The following is a 15,143-nucleotide window of genomic DNA, read 5'->3' on the forward strand; positions in this document are numbered from 1 at the left end:
CATGCCTTTTTTTACTAATCTATTCTCATCAGTATTTGTTACTATGCTTAAATACTGATTAAAAAATATTTTGATTAGTTTTTATTTTTTTCTTCAGCTGCCACTTACACTGAAGCCTCCAAGTGAGTGGTAAGATACTGAGAACAATTGAAAATACATCTATTTGCTATCTGTTGTGAAGCAAATAGAGCATTTATCAAAGTTATTACATGATATACTGTTATTTAAAACTATCTTCAGAAACCCTTATTGAAGATTATAAATAATCCTCATTTGTATATGTCCTTAGAAGAAAAGTATGAAATGTCTGATGGTCTTTAATGTCTTCTTTACTTTTAGAAGAAGAGAAGGTATTTTGGTTTAAATTTTTTGACATCTGAAAATATGCTGATTGCCATAATTTAATTTTGTTTTCCAAAGCTCTTTGTGTAGTCAGTTTCATTCTGGAGCTTGCTCAGAATTCAACCACACTTCAATGCTTTACACAGTAACATTAGAACTTCAGAATGCTTTTGTTCACAACTCTTACTGTGTTCCTGAACAGAGGCTTCTTACTTTCTGAATTTCTGCTTCCGAATTTCAAGTAGCTATTGGGACCACAGTATTTTATAGTTCTTAGAAATGGGAAAAATGGCCATCTCCTATTTCTTCAATAATTTTCATTCTTTGTCAAGTGAATCAAAAGAGGTCTGAATAAAAGTATCAAGAAAAATTACTTCCAGTTAATGTTTTTATCCATTAACTCAAAATAACTAGTAATTTGTGTGTTTAATAATTTACTTTGATTCTTCTAATTTGTCTGGTCTACATTCATTCTTTCAGGTTGGTTGTTCAGCAGCTAATGCTCTCTCTAAATGGTAGTAAGTTTGCTGACTTTATAATTTGATTTCATTATACAGAAGATAACATTTTGAAACACAAACTAATAATCACAAATAATCCCGGTTTTGGTTGTTTGTTTGTTTTTCTAAAGTGTGTATATATATATATATGTGTGTGTGTGTGTGTTTGTGTGTATGATAAAAAGATGTATAATAGCAACAAATACCTGATGTAGTTTGAGCAAAAATGATGTGACCAGACTGTTCTCGGTGGGGCCCTTTGACAGGCCAGGCGACAATGAATACAGACTTAAACACAAGAGATATTAAAAACCCAATAGGACAGAGTCCTTAACGACCTTCTGTAGCTGAATCTGCTATAATGGAGGAAGATGGATGAGGTAATGCCAGAGGTCCTTTCCACATCAACAATTCAATGATTCTATCCAAATTATGGTAGTTAGCTGAAATAAGTTATAATTTCTTAATTGTCAGGGGCAGCAGTTTGATGATTCCTTAGGCATTGAAGACAAGTACATTAAAAAGCATTAAAAAAAGGTTATGAAGAGGTAGAAACTAAACAGAAGAAAATAATCTGGAATGCATTAAAGTTGCCTAAAGGAAATTATGATACTAGGGAAACCAAGTATGGGGTTAATGATGTTGGTATTTAAATAAAAAGAAAATAATAACAATAAACTAAAAATAAATTATCAATTTCATAGAATGTCCAAAGCACCTAAACTTTTTTTTTTTTTTTTTGACATACATTAACTTTTGAGTAATCTATATAGGCTATACCTGAATTTGTATGTGTAATATATTATTACACTTTGGGGGGCTGAATTTAAATAGCCAAGACCAAAACACAGTTTTAGACCCAACATCACTAACCTACATAATTCTTTAACCAATAGACAAGTGGATTTTATTACTGTATTAGTGGTCTTAATGAAAATGTTTCTGAAATCAGACTCTGATTCATATTTGAGGATATTAAACTGACAGCAGTAAAACCTGGGGTTTATTGCAATGTTATCTACTAATATTTCCTTCAACACAAAAGAAAACTTGATTGCCTACTGAGGGCTGGTTGTCCCTGACTGCTAATATAATGAATACCACAGGGACATGAATGAGCAGTTTCACAATCAGTCTTTTATTTTTCTGGGAAACAAATAATGAGAAGTTCTGCCCTATTAGTAACAGCAGGAATATTTAACTGTTCTACTTACGTCAAAGAGCAGTGCCTTTCCAGCCACATCAGGAAAATTTCCCACTTCATCAAAAAAAACTGCCTTTTTCTTCTCTCTTTCCTGTATGAAGGGGTTTTTTCGTGTGTGTGGGTTTGTTTTTTTTTTTTTTCTTTTAAAACTGCCAGTTGGGTGTGAGACCCTTAGAGGGAATCTGACTACTTCCCTGTATCCGCTGGTCCAGCAAGATGTCTGTTTTTTCAGTTGTGTCCCCAATGTGGAGAACACTGTGGCAGCAGAAAAAAAAAAAACAAAAAACAAAAAAAAGCAAGCTTCTGTACACCTACAAATTCTGAAAACACTAATGAGATAAACAGCAACAATGAAAACATACTTGAAAGGATTTGGTATCTTAAAAAATTGTAATGCATAATGAAAATCTGAAGATCTCAAGCACACAGCCTTTCCACCATACATACTTCTTTTCACTTATTAGATATGCAGGAGCTAATAGTATACTTGGCAACTTTATCTCAGAAATCTCAGTGAAAAATAATTACAGAAGGTCCAGACAGCAGAATACACTTACTATCACCTGTCTATTCACAGGTTGATTCACAGGTTGATTTAGGAAACTGTGAACAGCACAATTACTCTGAGCCAAGTGCAGGATGTTGTTGAATGAGTCTCCTTTCTGTCTCCTTTCTCGACCACAGCCAAATTAAAAGATCAGCATCCAGGAATGGCAGTTCCATCATTCAGCTGTACAGTGCTGGTCAGGAAGGAGGTAGAAAAAACAGCTGAGAGTAGGGAACATTCCCAGTTAGCAGCAGCCTGAATTTATCTTGACTTGAAGTGAAACTAGACTTACAAACTGACTGGAGACGATTCATTTGTCGGCAGTTAAAAGGTATTCAGAATTGTGTTTTATCTAGGACATCATTATAGTTTGTTCATTGTTATTATTTTAACACTTGTCTGGGAAATAACAACATGGGAAACCTTAATTTTGACAGCTTTTGAAAGAGTTATCTGGCATTAATTGTTGTGTTGTACAGAATTTTTTCAAAGAAATATCAAGGAATTGAATTTAAGAAAACTTTACACCAACAAACTTCATTGAACCTGGCTGATTAATAAGAAACATGCATTTCAGAAAGGATTCAAAGCATTTTTAGAAGTTACTCTTGCAAGACATACATGATCCATTTGCAGTTCCTCTGCAGGTCCTTTGATTTCTTGAAACTATCTTTATTTTATAACAAAAATATCATATGCCCTGCAAAGAACCTGGTACTATTGTTTGTTGTTGTTTAATCACAGTCATAATTCAGTTCAGCATTCAATACTGACAACTGCAAACATGCAAAAATTACAGGGCCAGTCAAAAGACTTGATTTTAAATATGATATTTTAAACAATAACGTATTATTTTTCTTGAACTGTGTTTTGTGTTTTTTCCTAGCTAGTATTTGTTCATACTTTCAGGCAGCTAGAAACCCAGAATTTTTATTTTAAATACAAGTGAGGTGACCCTAGGTTCTGAAATTTTGAAAATGTCATGTTGAATAACTCCTGCTTTCATCTTGAAAGTTGACTGAAATGCCAGAGATGTGCAGATCCTCCATCACGAGGATGGAGCCAGGCTCTTCTCTGTGACAACCAATGACAGGACAAGGGGTAATGAGTACAAACTGGAACACAAGAGGTTCCACTTAGATTTGAGAAGAAACTTCTTCTCAGTGAGGGTGACAGAACACTGGAACAGGCTGCCCAGGAAGGTTGTGGAGTCTCCTACTCTGGAGGCATTCAAGACCTGCCTGATGCCTTCCTGTGTAACTTCATCTAGGTGTTCCTGCTCCAGCAGCGGGATTGGAGTAGATGATCTTTCAAGGTCCCTTCCAATCCCTAACATTCTGTGATTCTGTGATTCTGTGTATTTACATTGCAACAAACAGAAAAGTGATATCCAAATGATTTCATGACAAAAACTGGCTTGTAGTTTTACGTAACACCTTGGGATGATAAAAAGCCACACAAACATACACGTAGCTCTGAAAAATCAAAGCAAATGTTTTAAAATTAAGTACATATGAACATGAACATCTATATGTCAACTATTAATATGTTCACTGACACTCTGCAGATGGTACAGAACAAGGCCAAAAATTATTTCCTTTCCTCTGGAAACCAAGAACCAGTAAAATTTATCCACCATTTCATATTAATTACATGTTCATGAGAAAACAAAGACATTCTAGAGAAGTTACATATCTGACAATCGTATTTCCAAATAGTAAGTATTGATGTATGATCAATCACTTTTTAATTCAATTTCAAAACCAACAAAGGAAATTTCATGAAGTTGTATATTTGCACACTGGTAAAATATTAAGTATTTTCCCTAGAAAAATAATATTTCATTTTATTTTTTTTCCCCAGAGTGATAGTTTCAACTTGAATGTGAAGAAAAAAATGCTAACTGAAGGCAAATGATGTAGCAAAGAAATAGTATCACATATTATAAAATCAGTCGCTGACAACAGAAGAGTAATTACGTGTTGCATATTGCATAGTACATAACCAGAATCACAAAACACAGGAGGTTTAACCATTCTTCCATGGTTGGGAAAAGGAATAGCAAAACTTGTGATAACAAAAGCAATTCTTAAATCTTAACTTTTTTACATACACAATACATTGGATTTTAAGTATTTGGTACTATAGTGTTTAAATTCCTTGTAGTACACATTTGACAAAGAAAAGCACGAAGAAAGTTTTTTTTTCATTGTGGAAGGACTTGTGTTTTGAAGTATGTTATTGGCACTAATTGTGTATCATTTTAGTAGTGAATTTGGGAATGCAATGTCTATTCTGGATTTATTTTACCTTAAAAAGAGAACTTAGTGTTTGTTCTTTAATAAAGTTGTTTCAGGAAACCTTTCCACAATGTATCATACGGAAAATATAAATGATATTATCAAATACCATAAATTAATAAACAAGCCAGAAAAGAAAATGCACAGCAATGTGAGGAAGTCTGCCGACAACACTAAGTTAGTTACCCAGGGTAACTAGGACAAGCACTGATAGCAGAGAAGTGCAGAAAGATTGTATAAAACCCTGCAACTAGCAGTAAAACTTCAAACAAAATGATCACAGAATGGTTTGGGTTGGAAGGAACCTCTGGAGATCACCTAGTCTAACCCACCTGCTAAAGCAGGTACACCTAGAGCAAATAACACACAAATGTGTCCAGGCAAGTTTTTGTTTCCAGAGAAGGAGACTCCTCAGCCTCTCTTGGCAGCCTATTCCAGTGCTCTGGCAACCTCAAAGTAAAGAAGTTTCTCCTCGTGTTTAGACGGAATCTCCTGTGCTTCAGTCTGTGCTCAATGCCCCTCATCCTATCATTGGTCACCACTGGAAAGAGTCTGGTCCCATCCTCTTGACACCTACCCTTGAGAGATTTATAAGCCTTGATGAGAATGCCTCTCAGCCTTCTCCAGGCTGAACAGACCCAGGTCTTTCAGTCTTTCCTCATAAGAAAGATGCTCAAGACTCCTACTCATTTTTGTAGCTCTCTGCTGTACTCTTGCCAGTAATTCCTTGTCTTTCTTAAACTGGGGAGCCCAGAACTGGACACAGGATTCCAGATGCAGCATCACCAGAGTAGAGTACAGGTGGAGGATAACCTCCCTCGACCTGTTGGTCACAACTTTCCTAATGCACCCCAGGATAACATTAGCCTTCTTGGACAGAAGGGCACATTACTGACTCATTGTCAACCTGTCATCAACCAGAACTCTCAGGTCCCTTTCCATAATGCTGCTTTGCAGCAGGTCAATCCCTAACCTCTAGAGGTTCATGTGGTTGTTCCCCAGTAGGTGTATGACCCTACACTTGCCCTTATTAAATTCCATCAGGTTCTTCTCTGCCAAGTCCTCCAGCCTGTCCAGGTCTTGTTGAATGGCAGCACAGTCTTCTGCTGTATCAACCACTGCTCCCAGTTTTGTATATTCAGCAAACTTGCTGGGTCTGTACTCAGTCTCTTCATCCAGGCCACTGATTAATGGGATGAACAGGACTGGACCCAGGACAGACCTGTGGGCAATCCCACTAACTACAGGCCTCCAACCAGACTCTGCACCATTGATCACAACCCTCTGAGCTCTGGCATCCAGCCAGTTCTTGATCCATCTCACTGTGCACTCATCCAGCACTTCCTGAGCTTACCTATGAGGATGTTTTGAGAGACAGTGTCAAAAGCCTTGCTAAAGTCAAGGTAGACAACATCCACTGCTCTCCCCTCATTTACCCAGCCAGTCATACCATCAGAGAAGGCTATCAGGTTGATCAAACATGATTTCCCCTTAATGAATCCATGTTGACTACTCCTCATAACCTTGTTTTCCTCTACATGCTTGGACATGACATCCAAAATGAGCTGTTCCATCATCTTTCCAGGAATGGAGGTAAGGCTGACCGGCTTGTAGTACTATTGAAGAAGAATATTTGAGGAAATGTTTGAGGAAAAATTAATACCAAATCATATAGTACTACCAATTTATTAAAATTTGAAATAATAACATTCTAGCACTGTTAGTGATTCTACACACACCATAATGGCCTTGAAACAACACAATATCCTTTACTAGGAAAATTTTAAGCCCTATCAAGGACAATGGGAATATAACATTTAAGAGTCCACTGAGCCTGATATGAAACCTATGAGTTATTTTTGGTTTTATGTCATCCCTAAATACAACCCACAAGACAAAAAAAAAAACCCTTTAGATTCATATAATTTATACTGACACAGTTTTAAAAACAAACAAACAAACAAACATTTACACCTCCTTGGGCTATTCTATTGTGTTCTCTTCTACCAGCTACAACCCAAATACCAGAACTTTGACCAAATGAAATTGGTGCCCATGCTCTCCCCCTTTTGAAAAAACAAAGTCAGTCTGCTCATACAGTCACATACAGCTGACTGATGATATGTGGTTAGAATACTGCAGTGAAACCTCCCTCATTTCTGACATGAGCTCTTGCATAAGATACACATTATATATGAGGGAAGAAAATTGACTCATCTCTGATTCTAAGGAACTGAAATTCTAAGTATTTTTATGGTTTTTGTTTTATATTTTCTTCTGCTTCCTGTTACCTGCACCCTAAATGACAGAACTGTATGCATATATTCTGATAACAATGTGTATAAAAACAGGTCAAAGTGTTAATTTTCTTGTTCTAAAGCTATTGAGATTACAATCTTGCATATGAAGTCTGATTTTGCTACTTACATGGAAGAGTCTGTGCATTTGAAATATACATAGAATAATTAATTTTGGCACATGTACATCCATACAGCTACTAAAATTTTCAGTAATACAATGATATCGTGAAAAGACTACACATGTTCTATTTATTATCTTTTCTGTTGACTTCATTATGGTTGCATGTAGAAAGTATAATCATTTATTCACAAACATCAATTCTCACTTTTCAAGCTCATGATTTATTGTTAGTATGTGAAATATCTAGTATACACTGAACTTCCTATGTTACTGTAATTTATTCTATAGGAAATACAGCAACATAACAAATAGGCCTATGCATTTTACTATTAATCCAAGGTTTAAAATAATGATGGAGTGATGCCTATTTCCTGGTGCCTCACTGGATGTATCTAGTAAGTATCAGACAAATGGATGTCAGAATTTTTTTTTCCCACTCTTCTTCTAGCAGAAAAGCAAATTTTCTACTATCGGGTGTGCCTACATGCATAAGTATACACACTGTTGTTTAATCTCTTTAATCTAATGATAGACTTTAACAAATCTGATATAATCATAGATATGGCTACAACTCTGATTTCCTGGACTAATGAGATGAACCATGTCTATGGTATTGTTATGTTTTTTTTCATTAAAATATGACAAATTTGAAGTCTATTGTAAATTGGAAGTGGAGTATATAATCATATTTAGAAAAAAAAAGTTAAAGTAGGTATAGAAAAGCTGCAGTCGGCAACCTGTTTGTTTCTATCTCATTTCAGGTGAAAACAAATTGTCATGGTGCTTAAGCCATATCACACACAGAGCTGAACAACATTGTGCAAATGTATTATTACAGAGTCTGGACAGTGTAGAAGAACAACTAAATGGTAGAGGAAGTTAAAAAAGAGAAGTCATAACCATAAGTGTGTTGTCACTGATCAAAGATGATGGAAGGGAACACTGCAAGGCTGACATGTAGCTGTGACAATAAAACATCAGCCCCATTCATACAGTGTTAGACCTCAGTCCAACACAAGAGTGCGTCCTGGCTGCATGGTGTTGCAGCTCTGACCAGTCATTCCAACAAAAAAATGATTCCTACTTCACCTTATTTACATGTTCTACTTAAAATTCTGTTGTAGGGTAGAGTAAAAGTCTGCTAAGGATGACTGTCAAACATAAAAATTTGAGAATTAGTACCTGCATTACCGTGGCACAAACGATACCTCTGAGATACTATTCCACTGTGTGTGATCAGGAAAAATTATTTCCTTCATGCTTTCTTGCAAATCATATGCACTTTTCTCATCTGCAGAGACTTAGAGAAGTTGTTCCCCAGAAAGAGCCAATTTTTCATTATAAAGGTGTCTGTCCTTTTCTGTGCCTCCCACCAAGCCATATGCATGTGGTCCTTTTGATGCATCTCCACAAACCACTCCTATCTGGCAGGAAAAGGATACAGCATTGAGCTGTGGCTGAGAGGATACTACTTGCCAGTACCACTTTTCTTTCTTTTGAAATACATGTACAGATATACACACCTCCCATCTGCATCAGCATAGCTAGAAGGGAGTTTCTAGGAGCATGCAATGCCAGTTCTTTGCTAACATCTTTGCTAACATATTACCTGTTCCTCACATATGTTATCCCATATGCCAGTGCATGGGAAGGTCTCCCTGGGAGAACGGAGATCAGAAGTTGGAATCACACAGTTCAGGAACATTAAGAGACAACTTTCTAAAACTCCTTCTTCATCTCTGCTTTCACTGTGTGTCAAGGCATTATGTAACATTTGCCATTTTCTGGTAGTTATTGGCACAAAATTTCTCTGTTCAGGTTTTCATGAGCATATGATGATTAAACACTATTACTTTGGTTCTTCCTCTGTTGCAGTTGATACATTAAGAAATGGTAATTAAAGATTTTCTTTATACTTTTCTCCAAATAAACATTTTCTGAGCTGCACACCTTAAACTTTCATAAAGAGGACTAGTATAATACATACTTTATTTTTTTTTTCATAACCAAGACTTTAAAGTTGACGAGTTTGCAAAACACCATGTTTTGGGTTTTTGTTTTGTTTTTTTTTTCTTTGTTTTGTTTTTTTGTTTTGTTTTGTTTTTTTTTTTTTGTACAGAGAAACTGGAATGCAACATACCAATTTGATGAAATAAAATGGATCTCAAATTTACAAATACTTTTGCATTCATAATATTTAAAATAACTTTCTTCTATACACACAAGTGTTTTTCCTTCTTATTTACTAATATTGCACTGGAAGAGATGAAAACATTTTACTGCTGTTCCCCGCTTTTTTTTTATACCCTTTTTTCCATGAAACTTTAAATGTTGTAATGAATGGTCACAGAATTTTTAAATTTTAGTAAATGATGAGTCAAAGAAAGTTATGAAACATATTAGTACATGTATTTGTGTAAAACAATACTGATTTTCATGGTCTGCTTTGTGGAGATAAGCATAAATTGTAATTGGAAATTGACAGTCATTTACATGTAGAAACTTTATTCGCCACAGAGAACATTTTGCTGGTTTTCATAGGCAAATGTATGTTTGCTAGATAAATATATTTATTCTGAAAATCTGAATAGAAATCAAAGCATTTTTACTGTAAAATATTTATGAAATTTAGTTATTTTAAAATAAAGGAAAATGTGCATTCTTGTCAGATACAGTTCATGCAAGAGGGATAAACAAAACTAACTTACCTAATATTTTAATCTACTCAAGCCCTATCTCTCTTCAATAGATAGCTTTTGCTCCTTATAAGACTTTTCAGACTTTATAACAACCATTTCAAACTAAATCAGACATCTAAGGTTTTAATTAACACTGAATATTATCTCACAAAGTACTTCAGAAGAAAACAGAGGTTATTTTATGAATTAATAAAGCTTAATGTTCTACAAAAGTTTGTGTTCCAGATCTCCACAGTCCACTTGCCTTCCCAGCTGTCCTCCTGGTGCTCCCACACCTGGTCCATTGGCTCCTTTCAGATCCCCTTTTCCCTGCCAGCCACAGCTCCCCTGAGGAGACCAGCAGTGCGTGTGCTGGGCAAGGCAGCAGCTCTGTGCTGGCTCATCGTCGGGCAGATTACTCAAGTGACAAACCAATATAGCATCAGACTAACCAGAAATTATAACATTCATGCTGCACAGCCTCACTTCTCTGGTCTCATGACATAATTACCACAAAAATGTTTGTTAACGCAAGAATTCCCCGGCTACATGGCCCTAAATATGGGCTTCATGTTATTTGCAGGTTTTGCCTGTAACACTGGGATTTTCAGGTTCTTGCAGAAAGGTACAAGAATAGTAGTGCTGTTTCAATCACATAAGTATTTTCAGAGAGTTTAGGTAAAACGAGACTCAACTAGAAAGTTCAGAAAGAAAATAAAATAAGAATTACAAAATTATGCCTATGAAGCCAGAATGCTAAATTTTATACCAATGGTTTTTGTTAAGTTTATGAACCATTGCATACATGAAAAAACATTTATTGGGAAGTAAATATGAGGGCAGCCATTTGAAATAGTCAGATGTAATTTTTCTTGTCTGATATACATGAAATATGTAAAAACCAGGATTATAAAGAAACACAGAAAACCTAAACATGTTTATTTTATTCACACAGTAATTACTTTGTACAGTAAAGGAGTGAATAATTCAAGAAATAAGACTCATCCCTGTTAATGGACACTAATTCAGATGCCAAATATGATACTTAAAATGTCAACATCATTAACCTTTATTTCACTGTCAAAGGAAGGGTAAAAGAAAGCATGTCATCATGCTAAAAAGGATCACACACAGCTTTTATAGTAGATGATGAAGCTGAAGAAGCAGGGACAATAATTTTAATCACCCTCATGCTTTATTTTCAAACAGTTGTAAAATATTACTGCTATATTGAAGTTTAAAAGAAATTGGTGTCCAGAATTCTCTTGCATCTAATTAGGAATGTTACCACTTAATCTTTCCATTATAGAGGAAGTGAAGAAAATAATGAATGGTACCACAGTTGATACAGACATTGAACAGAGAGGCTCCCAGTCATTCTAAAATTTCAAGTCTGAATCCCTGAATCCCAGGTAAAGCCCTTCTATGGATGGTTGTCTCAGAGAAGCCTGCAATGCTTTGGGTTATCAACAGACAGAGGCCAGATAGCAGAGATGATGTTGCAATGCTAACCTCCATAATCAACACATTTCCAAGACATTGCCTGTTTCTGTACTGTTGGACTTGAAAATAAATTATTTTCAAAATTTTGAAAGTAACAGAGCCTAGGAAGAAAAGGCTTTTCTTGTGTGAAAAATAAAGAATGAGAATGTGGGTACACATATTTTACAAGGGAAAGACTGGAAACTATTCATTGTTCTTCATTTTCAGAAAAACAAACAAACAAACAAACAACAAAAAAACCCCCCACACACAAAAAGACAAACAAACAAACAAAAAAACAACCAAAGCCAAACAACATATTACAAAGTTGACAACACTCACAAAACACTTCGCTGTCACCTTTATACTCTGAGCCCACTCATTGTCACTAAGTTTCCCAATAAGAAGAAAAGAAAGTAAAGATCACAACACTACCTCTCAGGAGGTTCAAATCCACTATTATTAAACATAGGTTTAAAAACAAACAAACACAGACCCCCCATACCATCCAGGTAAACACAAATACTCTGTCACTGTGCAACTTCTTTGATTTATTTGTAGATGTGGAATTAATCTTGAGGTCAGACTTATTATAGTCACATCTAGAGATGCAAAAGTTCTTAAGAGTGCTGAAAAAACAAACAAACAAATAAATGTGTTTATCCATGACTGCAAGCTGCTTGATTCTGTGTCATTGTGCAGAACTTTTTATCTATAAACAATCTTCAGTGCCAAAAAGAATCAATGACTGGTCTGTCTACCTCAGGGAAAAAAAAAAAAAAAAAAAATCACTTATAAATTTCAGAACCACTAGGTAAAAATATCAAAGCTAAGAAAAATTGTTGAGGGTAAAATCCAGAAAATACCTAGGAGTCACACTAAGTTATAACTAACTCATCTTCCAGAAAAAAAACCACAACGTAACAAATCCAGTGCACAAGTTAGATGACAATTATATGAATTTCAAAAGAAACATACATAGTAACTGGACTGCAATTAGTATATAGATAAGTAAAACAAAGAGAATTACAGAAAGGCAATCTTACCAGGTTCCTCAAAATCTTAGAGGGAATTCTATATGTACATACAGTTTAGGTTGTTGCTGAGGAAAACATGTATAAACATATACAGAACATGTATTTGAGAGTTTGCTGTTCATAATGCTTACTTATCTGTTTAGCTCTACACTTCATAGAATGTCTGACTATGATAAATAAAATGTGAATGCATAGAAAAGGAAGTTCATACATCATCACCTGTGTGTCATGTTGGAGAATCAGAATATTAAGTTGATATCTAATCAAGCAGGAATGGATTTGGATTCATTGCCTTATAAACAATCTTTATCTGCATTATTGACACTTCATACACTGATGGTTCATCACAATGTGAGAATTCTGCCTTCTGCCTCATCCAGTGACAATAACCGGTAGGAGGTTTTCAAAACTATAGTTAGCACTGCATGCACTGTTCGTTAAACTGGTGTAATAATTAAAGCTTTTATTTCTCTTTACTTTTTGAGTATCATTCAATTTCATTTTTCCATGTATGTTACTTCCACATTTGTTAAAATAATATCAGATCATTACACAGTGCATAATTAGTCAAGAGGTTTTTAGTCAAAACATTTTAAAGTAACAAATCCTGAAATGTGCTTCTGAACATTTTATCTAGAAAACTTCCACTTCAGGTTTTTAGATTGTTCCCATAGCAGAAACTTGGCATCACCAGAAATCGATATATGGGTATCAATTGCATGCAAGTAGAAAAAGGTTAGTAGAAATTCATTCTCTGCATCTCACAGACTGATAGACCCCACTGAAATCTTACAGATTTTGAAACAGCTGTACCAAACAGGATTCCTCATTTGAGGGAAGAAAAAAATATTAAGGAAAAAAAAAAAAGACCTACAAAACAAATATCACAGAGACAAACCTTCCCTGAATTTATTTATCAGACTTCTTAAAAAAGAATCAGCTGACATAAATTTAGTAAACTTAATTCCACAATAAACAATCTTATAATTAAATAGTTTTATTTGGTGCATTGTGTACACAAGGTTTAACTGACGTGCTGAATTATATTTAGTTCTTTTTCAAAACTCATATGTGTATTAAATTTTAATGACATTTAATCAAAAGCTTTAAAAAGGATGAAATGAAGGACTACTTCATATAACTGGAGTGCCAGAAACAAAAAATTTGGAACATGACCTAAGGATACTGACTTCAATGAGTTTGCGAGTACTTAATGTCTTGATTGTTTTGTAACCGATACTAATGGAAAATGGACATTTTAAAAAGAAAACAAAAAACAAACAAACCCTGAAAAAATAAAAACAAACAAACACAAACAAACAAACACAAACAAAAACATAACAGAAAAACAAACAACACCTTTGGAAAGAGGTAAATAAAAATAAGACTGATTAAGTAGTGAGTGGTGTATAGAAGACAGATAAGAAAGTGATGTTCGCAATGTCTTCCATCTCAAGGGCAAAAAGACATCTAATATCAACTTATTTAACAAATTTTTGTTTGTTTGTTTGTTTGTTTTTTAATTTGTACATATGTATGCATATATTTGCTTTGGCTTAATTACTGCAACACAAGTGTTCATACACAAGAGTATTCTGCATTTTTATACCCTAAGATAAACGTAGTCCAACAGTCTTAATTCAGATTATGTGCTGCAGTTGTCATGTATATGGTAAGTCTTAGAGAAGTCTACAGTACCAAAAAAAAAAAAAAAAAGCAGAATATTTCTGTTACATAACTGCAATTCCAAATATGTTCTATTTAAAGTTGTGACTGCCTTCAAAACTAAGTAATTAACTCAGATAAACTATTAATATATAACACCTGTTCCAACTTAGAGATTTTACTTAGCTAGATGAATGACTAAAATCAACAGACAGCTAACTCTTTGAATTCTTCTCTGTTTACAATATAATTTGTTAGCTCTCTCTGGATCATTCTGTATGCTGATGTCACAAAGGGAGGATGTCCAGTGCCACGAAAATTAACTAAGATTAAATGAAAAAGATACCACTTGTTTGGGATAAGAGCATTATACATGGAGTTAATCAGAGATATTTAAGCAGCAAAAACTCCATATGCAATCAAGCCCTTAAAATGTGATTATCTAGTCTACTGGGATTGATTTGACCACAGTTTAATGATACTAGTAAATTATGTGTTTCCTATCTGGTCTACTTTGTTTCTTCTAAGTTTGGTACCATATTGTTTACATTTATCTTTGCTTACACAACTGGTATTTACTATATTTTATTCCAACATTCAGACTTATCTTGAAAATTTTCAGGTGATTAAATTGCTTGCTCTTTCCTATATCAGCAGACATTTATGAAAGCTGATAACTTTAGCTACACATTATAAATAGAAAATCATGAAAATATGGAAATAATTCATATACAAGATCATTGAAACATACCTAAGAAACCAACTGTGAAGAATCTTAATGATAAATAAATATAAGTGACAAAAAGTTTAATAATAAAATAAGGAAGAAGAGTCAAATGAGTCAGGGGAGCTGGCAGAAGAAAAATTAGAAAGAGACCCAAGTAAGATGTTGCAATTTTTCTAAACAAATTTTTTCTCAAAATTTAATTCCCTTTTAATGTGATCCATGCCATAGATAGATGCTCAG

Source organism: Streptopelia decaocto (assembly GCF_964273445.1).
Source record: "Streptopelia decaocto genome assembly, chromosome: 2".
Taxonomy (NCBI): Eukaryota; Metazoa; Chordata; class Aves; order Columbiformes; family Columbidae; genus Streptopelia; species Streptopelia decaocto.